A 21512-nucleotide genomic window follows, 5' to 3' on the forward strand; every position below is an offset into this window, starting at 1 on the left:
GAGAGAGAGCAAGTTGAACCATGTGTCAGATTCCAGTCTATTACCTTTAGGGTTTGTATTTTTCTTCAAATATGTTGAAGAAATCTCTCAATCCAGCAGTGTCCTGCTGTCAGTAATCTCTTCTGAGCTCTTTATTTCACCTCTTCCTTCTACAGACTAGTGCCTCTGGAAAGTACCAAGCTGCTAATGAGATTAACCCTACATAGTTTATACCTGTCATTCGACTGTGTAAGAAATCATTATAATGCACATATGTATACTTTTAAATTTTATTTTAAAATTCCAACATCAGAAATTAGGCTACATTAAGCTCCTGAAAAAGCAGTACTTTTATAGTTGAAAAAAGTATTTCTGTTTTAAAGTCAGATGCTCATTAAAGTCAGATTCCTCAGTCAAGAAATTCCAAATTCAATGGCCAGAGGTGCATATTTTGAGTATTTTTTCTCTTTTCTGGCAAAATTTACTCATCACATGTCAGACAGTTTGCAGTAAATCCTTTAAGACTGTAGGAGATGGGGTAGTATGTCTGTCTTCAAAGGAGAATCTTTAAGTCATGTGTAATGAATGAGAGATGCTTCTATTTGGCCTTATTATTCTCAAATGCTGAGACTTTTTGTAAGCAGTGTATACTATATCAGACTAGTAGTTAACTGATGTTTTTTCTTGCCTTAGTCAGAAAATCTTTTGAAATACTCCTTTCACAAATTCTACATTAAGTCTCAAGGGTCTGTGAGTTCTCTGCTGAGAATTTACATGTTAGGATGCAAATTTATACTGATACAAAAATTCAAAAAATTACATATGCTCCTTTTGGAGGCATTATTATACCATTATACACGATTTAAGTGAACTTGTACCCTTCTGAATAGCTAGAAGGCTGTAGCAACCACAGTGAAAAATTTTTAGAATGTAGATAGATAAATCATGGAATTTCAATTTCAGACCAATGTAAATTTATGTAATATAATTTAAAATTTCCATTTACCATTTATTTGAATATTACTTTCACTGAAGTATCCTCAGTATTTCCAGCTGGCATTGTCAAAGTATTCTACAAAACACAGCAGAGTAAGAGTAAATAGAGTAAGTCAAAGTTGTCCCTGAAAAGTTAATCAGACACACAGAATCCCAACAGATTTTTCATATTATGCAAAGCTCTGCTTTCAGGTGAGAACTTTGTAAATTTTTTTAAGCCTTGAAATGTAGAAAGTAATTAAGAGATAGAAATATTTGCTATTTGTAATCCCTAAACCACAGTCAAAATTAGTGATGGGTAGTTGTTCTTCAGGTTGTTTTCTCAGGGACAAGACTTGGTTTAGGCCACCAAGTTCTGTCTTTTCATCTGTATATTCCTCCTAATTTCTTAAAAAATTTCGCCGGTCTTTATCTCTCTCAACAAAGGAACAGAGTATTCCAAAATATGTTATGTTCCTGCAAGTTTGACCACTTTTGGTATAACACAGCCTTCTGTAGTGTAGACAAAGGCTGTAGGACCAGTTCCCATCTGTTTAGATTATTTTGCACCAGGCAGAGCACTTCTTGTCTCAAATTCACCAGTAATTTCTATGAGCAGGAAGGAAATGAAGTCTCATTTTTTCTGCTGCTCCCTGTCTTATTAATCCACTTCTTGGAGAGCAAAGGCAGACAAACCAAATGGAAAGAATCAGTGAAGATTTTGAATCCCCAGATCACAGATCTAGATCAAAGAAGAGAAAAAACAGAAAAAAGCTACTCATGAAGACAATCATAATTACCTTTTCTACAGCATTGTTGTAAGGATAACTGATGTATGAAGATAATATAAGAAAATAATTTGTGATGTTCTTTGCTGAATCTGCCCAGTAGCTGTAGCCAAAACAAGCCACATGGGAATTGATCTGCTGATACCCAGCACCAGAACACCTTAATGAAATGTTGGTCCATATCCCAGTTGATTCCAATCAAAATATATAATAAAGCCACTGATTTCTGTTGCTGACTAACTCAGAACTAGAGTCATTAACCATAATGAAAAATTTGGCCCAGTGAATTCAGAAGACATTTAAATAACCATTATATTACTCTCTGAAGCAAATCACTTTTTGACTTGTAGACCATTTCCTATCACAGATGAGATGCTTTTTCTGCTTTTGCATCCTTAAATACTTTATTTACATTTGTAAGAAGCATTGTTTGAGCTCTTTTATTTATATATTTTCTGAAAAGATACTGAATATTAATATGTTAATTGGCATATGCTGTAAATTATAAATTAGCAGCTTTGTATGTAACTACAGCAACATATTGGAAACACAACTAAAGCATTTCTACTCCACTTGATTAAAATTAATTTTGAGTCCACTAACAGTATAATAAAATTTAGTGTCAATCATTTTAAAATATTCTGTGTCATAGGAAAAGAAAGCTATTATCAAGTCTAGGAATTAGAGGAAGTGCAAAGCAAAAAAAAAAAATAGCCAGTCACACTGCTGCTAATACTGATTAAAATCTAAACCACCTTCTGCTTTCTCATACAATTTTACAGCAGATAGGAACTGAATCGTGTGTATTTGGGACCAATGAAAGCTGCAATCTTTGATGCCAAAGGATCATGCAACTGGATACTGTATTTGTATCCTTTCATTTTGCCCCATTTTTTGCCTTATCTCTACTATACTCTCATGTATCTTTTCTTCTCTCTAGGAAGTTCACAGATATAGTCCCTCTGCTTTATGTTCCAGGTTCAAGTAAGTTCCCTAAAGACATAAATATCTCAGCAAGCTGTTCTCTCCTCCACTTTGTTAACACCTCATGAAGGCATTGTTATCCTGAATATTTTCTGTCTACTGCTTCTTTCCTTATTGCCTATGTGGAACTTGAGCCAGTTTCCTTATACTCATATGCTTCTCTCTTTGCCATGACATCTGTGCTGCAGCACTGTCTGGCTGCTGGGATAATAAAAGGCTGAGTTTCAGCACATCCGAGTACTGGCAACCTTCTGAAACAATCTCAAATTCTTTTTAAAATGATCTTTGGATATTTCCTGTGAGGCTTTTGAAGACAATGGGCAATTACAAAAACAGATTTCTGTGAATCTTGTGAGGAATAAAGTTTTTCCTGTGGTTCCTACTGATTTCTCAAAATTCAACCTTGATAATATGTAGGGTTTTTTGCCATACACCATATTCCCCTCTCTCTCACATGTCTTATCCAAGATGCAGCAGAAAGAAAATATCTTTAGAGATTTTTCTAGCTCATTTACACCAGAGTCATTTTTACTACTCCTTACCAAATATTATTTTGTTATAGAGGGACATGGTAATGGTGGTGGTGTGTGTATGTATAAGTCCAGCATGGAGAAAATTATGACATTTCTCATTAATAATGGAAAGGCTTATACAAGACTAGACGTATAACAAAAACATACCTCATAATAAACGAACACAGTCCTTTTATCACAAATCATGTTCTGTCATAGCCTTTTTCTTCTCTCTGGAGACTGATGCTAGACCTAAACATCCAGGCGAAATCCTTTAAGCAGACAGAGTAATATTATAATGAGAACATTTACAATCCTCCACATCTTACTCCTTCTCCTCTGGAATATTTCCAATCTTATATTTAATTTTTCCAAACCAAGATTTATTTAAAAGATTAAACCACTTTGTCTACTTTATTTTTATTTTACCTCCAAAGCCAAAAGTTGTGTGAGAGAAAGATCAATTGTGAGGGCTAAAGACTGTACAGCATTTTTGAGTGATTGGGTAAACATTGATTTTTATTCACATGACATAGAGAAGAAAGCTGAGTGAATGTTTTCAACTAGCAGCTAAGTCCTCCAAATGGTGTTTCATGGTGAACTTATTTATAAAATTACATTTTCTAAACTGTTCTCAGATTTAAGGAGCAGAAGTTTTAGTAGAACACTTCCTAAGATGATGAACCACCAGAAGCCTTGAAAAGAAGTTCATATGGAAAACTATGTGCATAAATCCTTCTGCATCCCACATCAAAAGGCTTGGGGTCTTATATAATTCTCTTCAACAGTTTCAGGAATTCCTACTTTTTAGATTTTCAAATTTTTTCTATTTTAGATTCTAGATTTCATATTTTCAGCTGAAGTGGAAGCAGTGATGAGTGGCTTTCCTCAGGATTCAGTATTGGGACTGGCATTTTTTAACACTTTTGGCAGTGACATGGTGTGCTGGTTTCACCTGGGGGAGGGCAGACTCAGAGAGGTTTTTCTCTATGAGAACTTCCTCTGTGAGTTGATGGGACCAATTGGAGGCTGGTTTGGTTATTGACAGCCTGAGGAACCAATTGGAGAAGTTAGTTTGCTCCATGAACACACATTTTGAAGGCGGTAACCCGGGAAAAGGCTCTCTTTCTCTTCCAGCGGCAGTGCAGGTAACAGGGCTGTGGCCTGGTCCCACTGCAGGCCTGCGGGCCTGGCAGGGGCAGGGCCGGGCCCTGTGTGGGGGCTGACATGGCCCGGCAGGGACGAGGGGTGGCCATGGCCAGGGCCAGGACCCTGTGTGGGGGGCTGACATGGCCCGGCAGGGACGAGGGGTGGCCATGGACAGCGGGTGCTGTAGCTGAGACCCAGGGAGGCTGAATGAGATCCCAGCCATTCCCCCTCCGTCCCCTTTCCAGTGTGGCCTGAGTTTCCAAGATCTTGGCACAGCATTGCAGCCTTTTAAATTTTAAACTTTTTTAAAATTCTTTTTACTCTTCTAAATTTTACTCCTGCCTTGATTTTGGTCCTGGTTCTGTCTCACAACAGAAAATAAGTATATTTAAATGGGCAAATCGAAACTATAACATTATTTAATGCATTGGCCAAGAAATTCAAATTAAACTAAGACATGGGATTAAACATGGATATTGGGATTGAGAGAACTTCAACAGGGTTGCTGACAACACCAAGCTGTGTGGTGTGGTTGACAAGCTGTTGGAAAGGGATGACATTAAGAGGGACCTTTGCAAGATTGAGGTGTGGGCCTGTGCAAACCTCATGATATTGAATTAGACAAAGTGCAAAGTCCTGCACCTGGGTCAGGGCAATCCCAAGCACACGTACAGGCAGAGAGGAAAATGGATCAAGACTAGCCCTGGGAAGAAAGACTTGGGCGTGTTTGTAGATGAAAAGTTCAAAATAACCCAGAAATGTGAGCCTGCAGCCCAGAAGACCAACTGCATCCTGGGCTGCATCAAAAGACGAGTGAGCAGCAGGTCAAGGGCTGTCCCTCTATTCTGCTCTGTTAAGGCCCCACCTGGAGCACTGTGTCCAGCTCTGGGGTCCCCAATACAAGAAGGACACAGACCTGTCAGAATGAGTCCAGAGGAGAGCCACAAAGCTGATCACAGAGCTGGAGCACACTCCTATGAAGACAGGCTGAGAGCTGGGGCTGTTTAGCCTGGCAGATAAAAGAGCCTTTGGAGACCCTAGAACAGCCAACCTGAGGCATACCTGAAGGGGCATTAAAAGAAGGCTGGAGAGGGACTTTTCACAAGGGTGTATAGTGGTAGAAAAAAGGGGAATGGCTTTAAGCTGAAGGCAGACAGGTTTATATTAAATATGAGGAAGAAACCTTTACTGTGAGGGTGGTGAGGCACTGACACAGGCTGCCCAGAGAGATTGTGGACTCCCCATCCCTGAAAGTGTTCAAAGCCAAGTTGAATGGGGCTCTGAGTAACCTGGTTCCCTGCCCATGGCAGAGGTGTTGGAACTAGATGATTTTAAAGTTCCTTTCAAACCAAACTCTTCTATGATTCTATTACTTAGTTGAAACTTTAAAAAAATAAGTTATGTAAGGACCTTAATAGAATTTTTTTATTGTATCTTATTTTAAAAGAAATTTTAAGGCTGTTAATTTTAGTATGATTCAATCTTCTCTTTCATGGTTAAAGTTTAATTTGCTTTTAAGTCCATGAAGTTTTAATTCTATTTTATATCAAAAAAAGAGAAACTGCTCATTGTGAATCCCACACTTAGAATCTGATGTTACCAGGGTTACTTCTAATGCTAGGTCATTGTTGGTTGTTCATTTTTAGTACAGTAATATTTATCATGGACAAATATCTCTGGTTTAAAAGGTGTTCCTATGTACTTACTCCTTTGCTTTATAGTCCCACAACATTTTCTCCTTCTTTATTCACTCCTCCCTTCCTTCCTCTCCCACAATACTTCAGTGGTGTTGAAATATTCTGAAACAGAAGAAGCTTTCATGAAGACCCCAAGTTTTGATGCCTTTTTAAAAAAAATTGTGATTTTCAAAAATATCTGACTCCAAAGGAGGTCCAGTGAATTCAATAGATTCGGGTATGTTATTCTCTTGCTTTAAAAACTCTAGTTTTAGGTAACAGGAATTCCAAAGCTCAGTGAATTAAAAGACATATTTGTATTGCTCAAATGATAATATCAAAAGCCTCAAACAGCTAGTTGAAAAGGATCTCATATTCTGCTCATATTGAGATTCTGTCATTATTTGTATTATTATTGTTTATTATTGTTTATTAATCAAGCTTTCCTCTGAGAGAACTCTCTGCATTGCAATGTTGCCATTTTGCAACACAGAAAACTAGAAAAGAAACCACTAAAACCCAAGCAAACAACAGATTTCCATTTTCTTTAAAATAGATCTTTCTCTTTGCCTTTCTTTCTCTTAATCCAAAGGAAAACCTATACATCTCTTCTTTCCTGGAGCTACACTCTGATATTATTACAAGAGCTGGCCCTGAGTGATCTTACTATTTTCACTGAATTTCACACTGAAATGGAGAAGGTTTTTAGCAGTGGTCAGCCTCATCTCTGAACCTGTAACAAATGTAGAAAGGTTATACAGAGTTTATAGAAGAAGAAAGGAATTCTGAGTCAAGATGTAAAAATATCAGTTAATATCAGTTCAGTCCAACTGAAGTACGTGTGTCACAAGTGTGAAGATCACTCAGCCTCAGTGTTAAAACCCACCAGGCAAGAGGCTGACCAGGGTGAGGATCACTCAGCAGTGGGAAGAAGGTGGGCCAAGGCTGGTATCTGACAAAAAAATTAGAAGCTATAAAGTGAGCATTGAAAGTTGCATTTCAAAGTAAAGGAATCAGTTAGAAAGTCTCATTTATCTCTCTTTGGTCAATAAAAGCAGAAAGGTAAAAAGCTAATATGTAGAATACAGAATCTACATTGCTTCAGTGTCAAGATGCTCCTGTGAACATTGGGTCAAGCTATTAATCCAGAATTATAAAAGTGATCTGAATAAAAAGTCAACCAACATCACAAAGAACTGGTTATTCTGAATTCTTTGAAGGAAGAACATTCACAGGAGGTGGACTGAATACATGCTGTAGACAGTCATTGAGTTTAACAATGAAATGAGGACTAAGGACCCTTCTCAGTAAGAACAGCAAGAGACATCTTGCTGAAAGACGCTAAAAAAGAGCATACTACCTGTCAAAGAAAGAAACAAGAAAGAGGAAGCTACCTTTGCACTAGCTCATTGAAGATTATTTTTTATCAGGCAATAAATGTGGCTATTTAAAACATCTGGAACATTCTTTAGTTTTGTGTTTGCTGAACAGAATTGTTTGTGCAAAGAAATATATACAAGGAAACATTCTTGTGATGACAGGGAAATGAATGGCAGAAGTGATGATACACCGTATGATGTCAGACAAACAAATGGAGAACAAAGGCACATTTCTTGATTTAATAACTAAAAAAATCAAAGCATGGATACTGAGTAAATATTTTCAGTGGCACATTGTCACTTGTTTTAACCATCCAGTATTTCCACCATAATCCTAAAGTCATTATGGCATCATAACCACCATCATCCGAGCAGACATGTTCAGCTTTCCTTTCTAGCTGATGAAATAGCATAAGTAATTCAAAAGAACAAGTCTATTGATTTATTCTATAGTCTACCTTAGCATGAGATGAAATCTGAAAGTTGCCTATTTCAATTGATAACACAGGTAAAATTGTCTAAGCTTACTGTAATCTTGTGACTTTATAGTGTCTCATGTTACATGGAGGCAACTCTTCTGTTTTGCATAATGTCATTTGTACCCTTCCAGTGAACAGTACCCTTCCTATGTCCATTTGAGAATGTACTTTGGTGCACAATTTAAATTCTGCTATTCTTGTATTTAAAAGTTCCTTTTTTTAATAAATAGTTTATTGATTTGACATTCATAAAGATCCATGTCAGAAGTTATTAAGCCTTACAGTACTACAAAGGAATGCATACAAACTGATATATCTTTATTTGTGTGTGTGCATAGCACGTATTTTGTAAAGAAAACTGGATATATATATGTGGAAGAGAACATATGCTAGCATATCCATTCCCATTAACTGTTATCAACTTTATATGCAAAAATTGGCTCTGGATTATACGGAAGTGGGTGAATTAATTGAAGCATAAAAATTCACCCTCAGAGACTTACCAGAATTTAAATCCACTTAAAATATATTTATTGGACTGATTTAAATTTCACTTCCTTTCACTTTCTTTATGTTTTAATTATCCATGTGAACAGTGAATTGAAGTTGTGATTGATTACTTATATAGACTAACCACTTAAAGAACTATAAAATAGGAAAAGGGCTTTGTAATTACAAGGTTTCAACTACAGGTATTAGTAGAAATGTGAAATTTCAAGGGAAGATCAAGTCTCACAGCCATGAATTAGGAGACCTTCTCAACATAACTGACAAGGTAACTGTCAGGACCAGTCTGAAAACCACAACACTTGTGATATACCCTAGCAGTAACTGGGTTAGTGACTCAGTTGTTCTATGGCTATATCTAGCTTTAGTTCTAGATTATGTTTATTTTGTGTTAGAAAAGCATTACAAAGCTTGACAGTTATAAGGTGCAAATTTACTTATTTCCATTTATTTCTTAACTGTCTGAGGTAGAAACCAATTTCTTTCAACATGCTTGAATAGTACCTTTTAAAGAGGACCTAGATCACCCCTGGAAACATTTTATATTGTCTGAAGAAATTACAGGCAACTATACTGTTACCATTGTATTTAATTTCCTATGACCCTATGACATACTTCGGATAGCACACCTGAAAGCTTGTAATAGGAAGTGTAAACAGACTTTCATCCCAGGATGAAAGCCATGGATACGTAGATGCAGAGTGCAGATACAGAGGGATCATCAGTTTGTTGATGACCCCTGAAACTATGACCATTTCCAATTCTCCATGTAAATATATCTCCAGAAGCTGTTCATAGTCACCTGTCCATGACAATGTTAAGACCTGGCTAAGGTAGAAGGCAGAGGGAAGAGATATTTTGCAGTAATCAGTTACCCCAGAAAGGTTTTTCTGTTAGTACTTGAAAAGCAGAATATGAGAAAGAAACATTACACTCTCTAATAAACCTGTACACACTGATAGGATCTCATAACAGAAAAGTAGGGCCAAAATAATCATCTTCAAGCACATGAATGGAAAACTGCAAACATGAGGCATTATATGTGGCATTATCATCTGATTACTCTTTGCTTACTTAGACCATACTTGGGAAATCCAGACACACAAATTTGTTATCTCAGAAATTTTATCTGAAGCCTGCAAAGAAATATCAGAGGAAAATAGCTCTGCTCATATAAAGGGTTTATTCTGAACTTGCAAAGCCTTTTTGCCCTGGGCACAGCCTCTGAACAACTGAATGGCCCATACTGTAGCTATTAGGTTGGCTTTTCAGCTTGAATCATCTTTCTTTCAGAAGAGGTAATAATTTTCTTTTTTTTTGGTTGGTTTTCTAAAAATTGTGACACCCTTTTGATTCACTATTGGCCTTGTACACAGAAGATCAAACGGAAGGACAGGACAAGCTCCATAAATCACAAACCAATGGTATAAGATTTTATCCCCCATGTACACAAGAAATTACAATAAAATTGAAAGATCAAATTCCCAGTTCTTTCTCTGCTTGTTTTGTCTTTTGGTAGCTAAAACAAAGTATTCTTGATTATTTGTTTTATTTTGTTTTGATATACTATTATTCCAGTGACTTTCTGCTGAAAATACATTACTGTGGAACAGCTGCTGTATACAAATACAAATTTATTAGTTTAAAGGTATTCTGACACAGAAATTGAGTATTCATTCACCTCAATTTTTCCATGATGCTCTGCCCCATAACAGGAAGATGTTAAGTTTATATTCAACAACATTTCTTCCTTTCTGTTTTCACATCTGCAGTTTTTCAGAGGTCTGGGATTTCAGGTTTTTTGGTGGGTTTTGTTTGCCTGCTAGTTTGTTTATTGCACAATGCTTTAGTCCAGTTTCACATTCCTATGAGCACAATTCACAATTCTTTCCTCTGAAAAGCAATTTAGAAAGTTAAACTCTCCGAACAAAATCCCATGATTCTCAGAGATGAAAAAGCCATGAGGTTTGCTTCAATTCCAGTAATCAAAGGAGGTCAAGAGGGTTCCTTTTAACTCTGCAAGGAGAGTCTCACTGGCTGCTGTGCTGCAGCATTGAGCCAGTTCTGTTCTTGATAAAGTTTTAGTATAAGCTCTCAAGCAAAATACTCTTCCTTGATTTTCACCCACATGATCATTAACATACAGAACTAGACATTATATCAGCAATGAGACACAACATAAAATATAATGTAGATTTTGCTGAAAGATATTTGAAGACAATAAAAAATCTGGCTTATTTTTAATGGACAGTGATAGGGAAATAGACTTTTCTTAGGTTAGTCCATTATTATAGTGGTATATATCTATTGTTTCATTATTAATAATGAAATAATAATAATTAATTCATTCATTAATTCATTATTAATGTACACAAAAGCACCACTACTTTTACAGACTTTTTCATTTTATGAGCTGCTCTCTCAGACATAAACCTTAACAAGAAATCACTGTTCTATTAATATTCACAATGGACAAAACTCAATCTACTTTGCAATTAGAGTCAATACATTGATGACTTTTAACTTGAGGCAGTTGAAATTTTTCTTAAAGCTAATCTGACAGTGTTTGATACAAATTTATAAGACATTCTGTAACAGAATCATAGAACAGTTGAGGTTGGAAGGGACCTTTGGAGATCACTCAAGCAGGGCTACTTAAAGCAGGTTGCCCAGAACCATATTCAGATGTCTTTTCAATATCTTCAAGAATGGAGACTCTACAACCTTCCTGAGCAACCACCACCACTATTTCTTTGTGTTCAAATGGAACATTTTGTGTTTCAGTCTGTGCCCATTGCCTTTTGATAACGCATTTAAAGTCAAAGTATGTTTAAAGTCTTTGTGTCGTTTGAAGTTCAAAAGAAACAACATCAAATTTGAAATACATACCTCAAACAATAAAACAGAAGAAAAATATTACCTATAAAACTTACCAAGGTATCCATGCACTCAGAATTTAAGTTCCTAAAATGCAGATGATATAAAACCCAGTCTTTTCTTCTTTTCATCTACAATTTGGTTTGTTTGGTACAGCATATAGGCTCAAACACGGCTAATTATCTCTCTTCTCATTCTTACAAGAAATCTTTAGTGGCACTAGAAATTAAGAGAACACATGATAATGGAGGAAATAATATGTGGTATGTACAAAATAAAGCAGCTTTATACATTTTAGGTGCCATTCCCCAATCAGACCTTTCTGAAAACAGAGGTTATAAAGTTAACAGACTGACAATTGCTCAGCATGTACATCCTTTGATTGACTATTTTTGTCAGATATAACTTAAACAAAACTATCTCATGCTAAATAAGAGGATTATTGGTTTTGTACATCCAAGGCATTTAGCCAGAAGTATAGAATATAAGAAATGGTTACATTTTACTATTTCCAGTAATCAAGGCATCTTTTTTTTCTTCCTCAGAAAAGGACTTACAGGATTTTGGACTTCCTTGAATGAGTGAGAGAATGAGATGAAGCAGGCAAAGCACTGATAAGCTCTACTTTAAGCTTTTCAGGAATCAGATCTTAATACAGAGTCAATGAATAAATATTTAAGTGTTTATATGGAGATTAGAAATCTAAATTTAGATTTCCATTTTTAAAAAAATATGTACCTGTTATAAAGATTTGTATATTAGCAGTGTTTATAAAATATCAAAGCAGTTTCCAAATCCCCTACAAAACTACCAAAAAAGGCACATTTCAAAGTAAATCAAGAAAAAGTGATTGAACATCTTTAAAAACATATAAAATTAATAACATATCTTTTCATTAAGGCAGTATGAAACTAAACCACGATTGAGAGCAACTATTTTCATGGTTCAGTTATAAAAATTGGCATGTAATAAAGAAAAGCTCTAGCCTTTTTTCTCATTAAATATGCTTTCTGAAATTAGTTCTCATAGATATCTTCAGATTATATTCCCTGAAATTCAAGTATCTGTTAATATGAAAGTGTATGAATGCCTTCTGACAGGTCTGCTAACCATGCAAATTTAGTTGCATACTTTGATAAGATCTCTTTAAATGGGGGACTAAAAATGAGGTAGAATCAACTAATCTATAGCAGATGCATGTTTTCTGCAGATTAATTTTTCCTATTTACTCTTTTGAAAAAGACCCCAAAGTTAATTTAAAACAATTACTTTCACTGACAAGCAACTACCATAAATCCTTAGCAAAGGCAGCCAGCAGCAGGAAAATCAATATATTCAAATATGTGGACAGATTTGTGTGATAAAAAGGATAAACCCAATACTAAAATTTCAGCAGTAGATTTTTCCTGAGGACAATTTGGCTACTGCTCACTGTTGACAGAAGTATCTACTAGGTACTATACTGAAAGATTTCAGCTTATTTTTCAGTGATTAAACCCACAGTGTGGTATATGGAAGTAAACGTTTAAGTCTTTCTGGATCTCCAATCAGGTCCAAGAGACTTCAAATGTACAAGCACCTTCTCTTGTGCCAATCTCAGTGGAGTTTGTGCAGGCACAGGGCTGCAGTCCTAGGCCTCACCCTTCAGGTCAGGCTGGTCTCGCTGTGACGTCTCTGAACCTACTCCAGACTGAAATTAAATTTGTCTCCAGGGACCTTTCAGAAAATGGATGTAACAGAGACAGGAAATGCTCTGCCGGGGAGATGATCCGTGAACATGCAGAAGCTCATGCATTCAAGAGAAAGGGAAGGCATAATCATACCCAGGAAATTAGGGTCAATGAGGTATGAGGAAGAAAATACAGAAGGTTTCTGGATATTTTCTCATATAGCAAATTTTCTGTGCTTTGTGCTGAAAATTTTGAATTAGGAAAGACAGTTTCAGTGGCAGTCAATGATCTTTGAGGTTTTTTGCTGTTCATTTTCATCACAGCTAGATGCTAGATAAGGCTTTCAGCAGAGATATGTGGGCTTATCATCACTTTTTTTATCAGGAAAGTAAGTTTTGTGATATAAATTTGGTAGGAATAGTAAAGGGATTTATAACTTGGTGTATTTTTGCAATGACTGCATTACATTCTCCCTAACAAAGCCATCTTTAGCTGAGAGTGCTGTACTAAAAATAAATCTGTGTGTTAACATTAAGCATAGCACATACTCAAGGATGAACTGGCTGTGTGATTCAGTGTGTAAAGGGTGTTTTTCGATTTTCTGCTTGATTAAAGTATCTTTTCTCTGGTTTTACTCTCCTGCCACTCTATGTTCATTACACTAATGTAGCAGCTACAGATTCTGAGTCAGTGTTGCTCTGATGTACTTAACCAGATGCTTTTGGTGTCAGCAATTTTCCAGAAACCAGTTCATCAATTACTGGTGTAAATTAGTTCCAACAAAAATTTACTAATTAATTTTGGCTATGAGTGGAATATATCCTATTATCAGGGTAGAATCTAAAAATCTCTTAATGGTTATATAGTTATGTTAATAAAATTATTTATTTTCCTATTTATTAATCTTCATTTTTTTAAGTTTAATCATTGGCCCAGGAACTTCATCTGTAAAAATAACCTTTCTAAAAATAAGTTTATAGCGAACATTTAGAAATATACTCAGAAAACAGCTAAATGCAAATCATACCTTTCAGAGTAATGACTGAAAATTACTGAAAAATGCAACTAATAGTGCACTTTGAAGATAGAATTCTACAGTAATTTTAAAGATGAATCCCAGTCCTCACATCAGGATAGTCACAATATAAACTTATTCTCTAACTCAGAGATAGTTTCACCATTAAGATGAATAAATTCTCACAGATTTTAACATTACTAGACCTCATACTTACTGCAATTGAACATGACATTGTAAAATGGAATAATATTGCAGACTGTAAGTCTGTAAATGGGCCTTCTGACAGTTCTGGTCAATGCAAACAGGATAATCACAAATTAAAGTAGTGCCCTGATTTTCATCTGCATCTCCAGGGACATCCACTGTCATCATTCACTTGCTCTGTTACAAACACTTTAGTGCCACCAATGTAGGTGCAGGAAGTCAGAGTTTACGGATACCACAAGCATTCCATTTTCCTACCCTTTCTGAAACTCATCTTGAGTGTCCTCTGGGAGCACAATCTCTGCACCTCCTGAAATTACTCTTTACAGTTTGAATCTATAGTCAATGTTATAAGTATCACGATAACATTTCTCCTTCTCATATATCATTAATTCAAGGATCCTGCAATAATCAATTAACCCCAAAATTCTTTTGCTGAAATAGTGTATATCCTCCTTAATTTGCTGAAGTAAGCATTTTGCTCAAGAGAATTAACCTCTTCAGTTCTCTGGCTAAAAACAAACTGTCTGAACTTCTAAAGTAAATTCTTCTTCAATTCCTTATCATGATTCAAAGTTTGTCAAAAGTAATTTTTCCTCCATTCAATCTGCTGAGTTTTGGATCTGGAATACACTCTTTGTACTCAGGCAGGTACATTCAACTTTCACCTGAGATCAAATATCTAAGTAAGAGAGACTTTATACCTCATATAATAATTTTTAAAAATCATTAACACTTCTCCAGTCCTTCATTCAATCAGATGAATCTGACCTTGGCATATCAGTGAAGGTTTTTGAACAACAGGTAGCAGTTACTGAATGCATATTGTCCAGTGAGTCCAGCAAGGTATCATTCTTTATTCTGCCAGTGAATTTCCCTTTAATAGGCAGAAAAGATTTATGATTGACAGATGAGACATCCAAGTTATGAAATATTATTTTGTCATTGCAAACCACATAATGGATCTACTGGGAAACAAAGAAATGAAAAAAAACACAACAAAAAATTCCCAGTCTAGGCCAGATAATACGGCATCATTATAGATGAGAAAAAGTAATTTATTACTCTTTTTTTCCCCTGCAACAATGATTTTACCAGTAATATCAAATAATCATTTGTTCTCTCATTTGCATATAGACATCATTAATGTACATAGATATCCTAATAAGATAGGGAAGACTACACCCAATTTACACAAGTTATTGAACTGCAAACCTTGCCTAGGAGGGATTACCAGGAAGGTGAGAAATCAGGGGATATTTTTCACCTAATCACTTAGTTATGCATAGGTTAAAAGAGGAGTCAGTTTACAGGGAAAATAAAATTATATTCTCGAATAAGGTGCCAGCATTATTCTCAGTGATAATAATTTCTGGCCTTTGGAGATGTAGCTCTTAATTAATTCATTTAAAAGATATCCTGAAAAAAAATCTTAATTAGATTAAATCATTATTTCAGGAAGCAATATGCCAAATTATGCAAAACTAATTAGGGTAGTGAAGAAATCAGCCAATCCACTGATTTACAGGCAACGTGGGCAGTCTTTCATCTGTAACTATTTCTGCCAGCAGAAACAGCATTTTTGTGGAATTTATCAAAGACTGACAAACAACAAGGGGAATAGTCTCCCTAGTATAGTGAGAACTGTTTATTTACAATAGGAAATCATTCAAAATACTTACTAAGTATGTAAGCAATAGTGACATCTCAAAAAAAAAGTTTGACTTTAAATATCATTTTGCCCTTTTAACCCAGTGAAATTACTAAAGACATCTTCTTTGTCCTATTAAATATAATTTTAATGCTAATGGTAGCCATTAACTTGGAAGATAGGATGGAAAGTTTTCAAATTCTGATTTGTATACACATATTTTAACAACTTGAAATTAATTTTCTGAATTTTAGCTTCTCAGTAAACTAGAGCTGTTCTTTTAAAAGAACAGCACCAGTTCATTATTAAACAATAATTGGTTAAATGTGTGTCATCAGAAGTCATGTAGTTAAATGAAATTTACTAATATATTTTCATCTTGTTTATGAAACACCAAAGCAAAAACAGTTTATCAGCAGATATTAAAAATTAATTAAACATTTTAACACACAGACAGTGACAGTATCTTGCCCACAACTGTGTAATGATGGTCTCATCACAAGTAATTCGCAAATCATCAACTCGAGAATTTTGACAAATTTAATATTTGTTACTCAGCAATGAGCTGAAAAAACCCGCCCTTCCGAAAAGGAATATATGAAGCTCATTTCTTTGGTAAGTAGCTAAGCACCACATGGCTTCTTGCCCATTTTACCCAGCTGGGATGGGAAAAGAATCAGAAGGGTAGAAGTGTGACAACTCATGGGTTGTCAAGGCAGTCTAGTAGGTAAAGCAAAAATAAAATAAGTTATTAATTTAATCTTTTACATCAGCAGCAGGATGATGTTGAGCCAATTCTGGGCAAACAGGGTTTCATCATAAATTACAGTTACTTGGGGAGACAAAGTTAATGACTCCAAACATCTCCCCTTTTTCCTTCTTCCCCAGTTTTATGTTCAGTTGGGGTCAGCAGCATGAGAAGGTGAAAAGACCTTGCTGCTGTGTGCACACTGCTCAGCAATATCTAAAACATTCCTTCGCTATCAACAATTACAAATCCAAAACACTTTCTGGTTCCGTAAGATTATAGTTTTTATTGTTCTAATGCTAGTACTAAATCAGATAAATCATTAAGGCAAAAAAGCTCTTGTTGGGGCATTTTACTGGTATTTAGGCAAAGAAAAAATAATTTTGCAATTTAATTTGAATATTTGTAATTCATTCCTAAAAAGACAAGAAAACCAGGGCTTAAGTAATCAGAGCTCCTGAAAATTTGTCACTATAATTTTTCCCACTCAATGCCTGGGTCATGAGTCAGTTTCCCTACGCCCTTCATGTCTCTACTCCACTTACATGACAGGAGATGCCAAATGACTTTTTGTTTTCATATAGTGATTTTCAGTCAGCGGCAGTCATGCTAATTTGTTTTCTAGCTGTTTAGTATGGTGGTTTCCTGGAACTTTCCTCAAACCTTCCCTTATAAACACCATTAGCTGCTTAAGATAAAGGTGTAATATCTCTAGAGAGTTGATATTTGACCAGAGTGCATTCAGGTGTAATATAAAATCAGCAGAATCTCAATGATTAGTAACATGTAGCAAGGGATGAATAATTTCTAGTGTAGGAATGTGCTTGCCATAAATCACACCAAAATAGGAGATAAGGCAGACAAAATGGATATGAATCTTGGATAGTTTGGGGTATCTTGAAAAAAACACCTTTTAGTTCAAAGAAAGGTTGTATTTCATGTGTTTTATCTTTCAACAAAAGCAATTAAAACAATGGGATAATTTATAGAAACTTCAATATTCATTCCCTACTGTACATACACTGGTCTTCAGTTTATACAAATAGCACTCATGTAGGTGTTCAGTAATGAAAAAAGAAATGTGAAACAGCAAAATCAGATATGGCCAACAAATCAGAATGTAGAAGCCTGCACTCATTATAAAAGGTACAGCAGCCATAAAACAAGCATGCATCATGCACTGGACCTTCTAGAGTGATCAAAAACCTTGCATGATTAGCCATTGAAAGGTATGCATTGTGTCTGTAAAATGTTATAGCTATTAATAATATAGTTACCTCACTGTGCATCAGTTAAAAGGTGGCCGTATGGAATGAGCTTGAAAACAAAGACTTCTTATTAAGGATGACACATTCTGTATTTATAATAGATTCATCTCTCCTGTGTTTACACTTCGTTTCTTGAAAAAAAGCTCTGTCATGGTGAAGTCTCTTGTTTTTTTTCTTTCCTTTGCTTGAAACTACTACGAATCTGTGTAACTAACTAAATGAGTTTGGTCTTCCAATTACATATTATAGCAATAGCTGTGACTTGCCCAATAGAGTTGATTAGTACCTAGTTCCTTTCCCATGGGCACTCTTCAATGTGCAGCAAATTCTTACAATGTCATTTCACAAAGTTCAGACACCGGCAGCAAGTGTCAGCTTTACCACTTCATTTTATATCAGCTTACATTGTAGCTGGTATAGAATGGTGCTCAAATTCAAAGTCTGGTGGTCAGCAAAATTTAGCCATGAGCATCATGAACATTGACAGATAAATTCCACTCACGGGCTCAATGGTAGCACACAAAGTCCCTGCTTTTCAAGAGCTAAGCAAAATATGCAAAACTGAAGAAATTTCTTTCATCAAGGGTTCATTTTCATGAAGTGGGTGATTTCTGGGAAAGGCTTAATATTCTCAATCAAGCATTCCCCAAATGATCATTTTTCCAAACAGCTTTACTCTTTTTCATGCTGGGGTGAAGGAACTCAGCTGCTAATCCAGGTACATAACTCTAAGTGAGTGCAGTCAAAACTGTCGTGTTATTTATCTGTTCTTTAGCCCATTCTAGCTGCCCTAGAACAAGCATTGGAGGCCCACAATCAAGCACACTGAAAATCTACATTGCAACAAACTAGTTAATACTGTTTTTTCTCATTATTGTTCTGATATATTTATTCTCCTGCACTTAGATTCTCCCACCTTGTTGTCTCAAGTAGATTATTTCTCTGTGTGTTCACTCAGTGCGTTATGTTAAATAAGACCTCCAGCTACAGTTTTATAGAGGTAGGAAGGGCTGATCATTAATTATATCAATTATAGACATTTCAGCATGGTCAGTGTTCTCAGACTTCTGGAGATATTTAGTGAATATTTAAATAGAGTACATTCACTATTGGCATTAACACTTCCACAACAGCACTCCTGCATTTGTCTAACGTAATCAGACCTGCTGCCTACCCTTTTAGAACCATATTATTGAGGATACATTTGGGTAATGAAGAAAACATTATGCATGTCTCAACCTACTTGATCTGTTCTGGTAAGCAATCACAAATCAGAAGTCATACCAAATTCTTTTACTGTGCAGTGGGACTCATGATTAAGTTCACTGAGCATTAACTAGAGAGTCTAGGAACCCAGGCTTCTCACTGCTGTTGTGTATTTGCCACATTTGACCTTGAATCTTTTACCCTTACTTTGTACTTTGAGATTAGTAAAGAAATAGTGCCCACTAAGCACGGTTATTAATTATAAATTCAAAGGCTATTCAGTGTTTTGTTGAGGCTTTTCAATGGTGAAGTGCACATTTAACCAATTTCTCATATGCAGTACCTTTTTAGTAGTCCCAGAAGCTCCTTTGTTAGAGTGCATTATGACATTAAATGTAATTTCAGAGAATTGAAGTTATCCTATGTGTAATTGACTCCAGGATAAAAAATTAATCATTTCACAGTCCATGTTCATTTTATTTCTCTCTCTCTTGAGTATAATTATGTCTTTATACTGGATAGACATGCAATCTACAAATGAAATTAAGAGATTAATTACTTTCTCTGATTTCTTTGAGATCAGATATGGCACTTACCATAGGACAACCTAATATGATCAGGGCAGATAATTATGAGGCTTTAAACTGTATTGTTTGCCGGTTTCCCTTTCAGATTATCAGTTGACAGACAATTGTGTCATAAGCCTTTTAAAAAATCAGAGCTCCATGTTAAGGAGCATCTTTGGTCAGTGTCAACCATATCCTTTACTCTGGGATATACAATACTCTTGGTTCCAGGCAATAGATAAGTGACAGATGATAGACACTATCTCATGAAGTGTTAAGACCTCTGACTATGTGCGTAAAAGGGATTATTATGTTAGAAGAAAGCAATTTTTTTTTTACTAAATTATAATTTTTCAAATATATTCTGTTAATAATATTTTAACCTAATTGCAATATTGATGCTATTTTTTAAATTAACCCTAGACTTTTCATTAACCCTAGACTGTTTGACACAATAAAATATTTGGGATGCTCTGCATTGTAACAGCCATTAATTCAGTCCAGAATTTTTTGGTTTCAGTTAGAAGTGCTCATTTAAAGAAGTGTGTGTCACTCCTTGCAGTGCTAATCCAAACAGGCTAGAAAACTCTTATTTCTGCTGCTAGGGAAGAGTGCCACAAAGTCTGGAGGAAAGGAAAACACCAAAAAAAACATAAAACAAAAAAAACCAAACAAACCAAACCAAACCAAATAAAAAACAAACAAACAAACAAACAAAAAACCCAAACAAACAAAAACAAAAATCAAACCAAACAAACAAAAACCCCAAACAAACAAACAAAAAAAGTTGATACACCTTACTCCCCATAAAGAAGGTAATTCAAAGAAAAGAGAAGTTTGGACAGGTCTACATGCTCTGCCTTTCTTTTCAAATGCTCACCTTCCAAGCCGCTATAAATACTGAAGGAAGGGGGAAGGTGACCTTAATTCTCAGTGCCTCTAGAACCTTCTTATTCAGTAGAGCAGAAATAAGCTGTTTTACAAGATGTCAGAATATACAGCTTATGAATAAAAATGAGATAAGTAGAGTCAGCTAATAAAATTTACTTTTTTCAGAAAGTGACAGTGATGCTCATTTGGGATGAACAACTTTATCTCACTTTGTATCTGTGGGTCAATGAGAATCCATTTGTGAGACTGTGAATCCTCTTTCATGAATTCAGAATAATTCAGAAAGTGTTCTTCCAGGTGAATTTCATAAATATAAAAATAGCTGCAGCAATCTTCAGAATGTTATTGGATGGTTACTGGGCAGTCATTAAATAATACATTATACAGTAATAATACTAATTTCTCCATAGCTTTGAAATGGATCTGCTGTAGTTTGCTTGCATCATCAAATCTAAGGTTGAGCCTGAAGAAATACTTAGTTTCAAAATATCTAATTTGCTGTTTCTGAGGTCTTCAAAATAGGATACCAGGAAGTGGCCAGGAGATGATTGACTTCAAAGAACCCACTGCTGTCAAATAAATCAACTGTAAGTCTGCTTGGTGCCTATTTTTGTTCAAGTTTGGTTGCTTCCTGTGAAGCTCCAACTCTCTTGATTGAAATTGCTGATCCCATTTCATTATTGTTCATCATCACTATGACAGTTCAATTCAGTTTAGGGCTGCACTATGGCTTGTTTTGCACATTTGATTTAGCAGAAATGAAATCCAAAATTAAGGGAAAATATTGATGTTGCTTCAAACTTTTTATCTAGCTGAAATATTGTCCAGGACCAGGATGTTTGAAATTGGGCTAAGGTGTGAAATGTAAAATGAAGAAGGTACGATTTACAGCATATAGTTTTTATAAAATGCAGCAATTTTAACAGGTTTCATAGTATTTGGAGTTAATATTTCACATCCATCTCTCTGTGAGCCTCTGTTATGT

General features: G+C 35.5%; 1 long non-coding RNA gene across 1 annotated transcript; it reads right to left on the minus strand.

Annotated features, from left to right (window-relative positions):
• Positions 1-255: 255 nt before the first annotated feature.
• Positions 256-6191, minus strand: LOC148223673 (uncharacterized). The gene is made up of 3 exons (XR_015804187.1): positions 6094-6191; positions 3407-3510; positions 256-1696 (listed from the first exon to the last, which is right to left on the minus strand). It is a non-coding gene; the product is annotated as an uncharacterized LOC148223673 (long non-coding RNA).
• Positions 6192-21512: the final 15321 nt, after the last annotated feature.

Source organism: Sturnus vulgaris, chromosome 5 (assembly GCF_052056855.1).
Source record: "Sturnus vulgaris isolate bStuVul1 chromosome 5, bStuVul1.hap1, whole genome shotgun sequence".
NCBI classification, from domain to species: Eukaryota; Metazoa; Chordata; class Aves; order Passeriformes; family Sturnidae; genus Sturnus; species Sturnus vulgaris.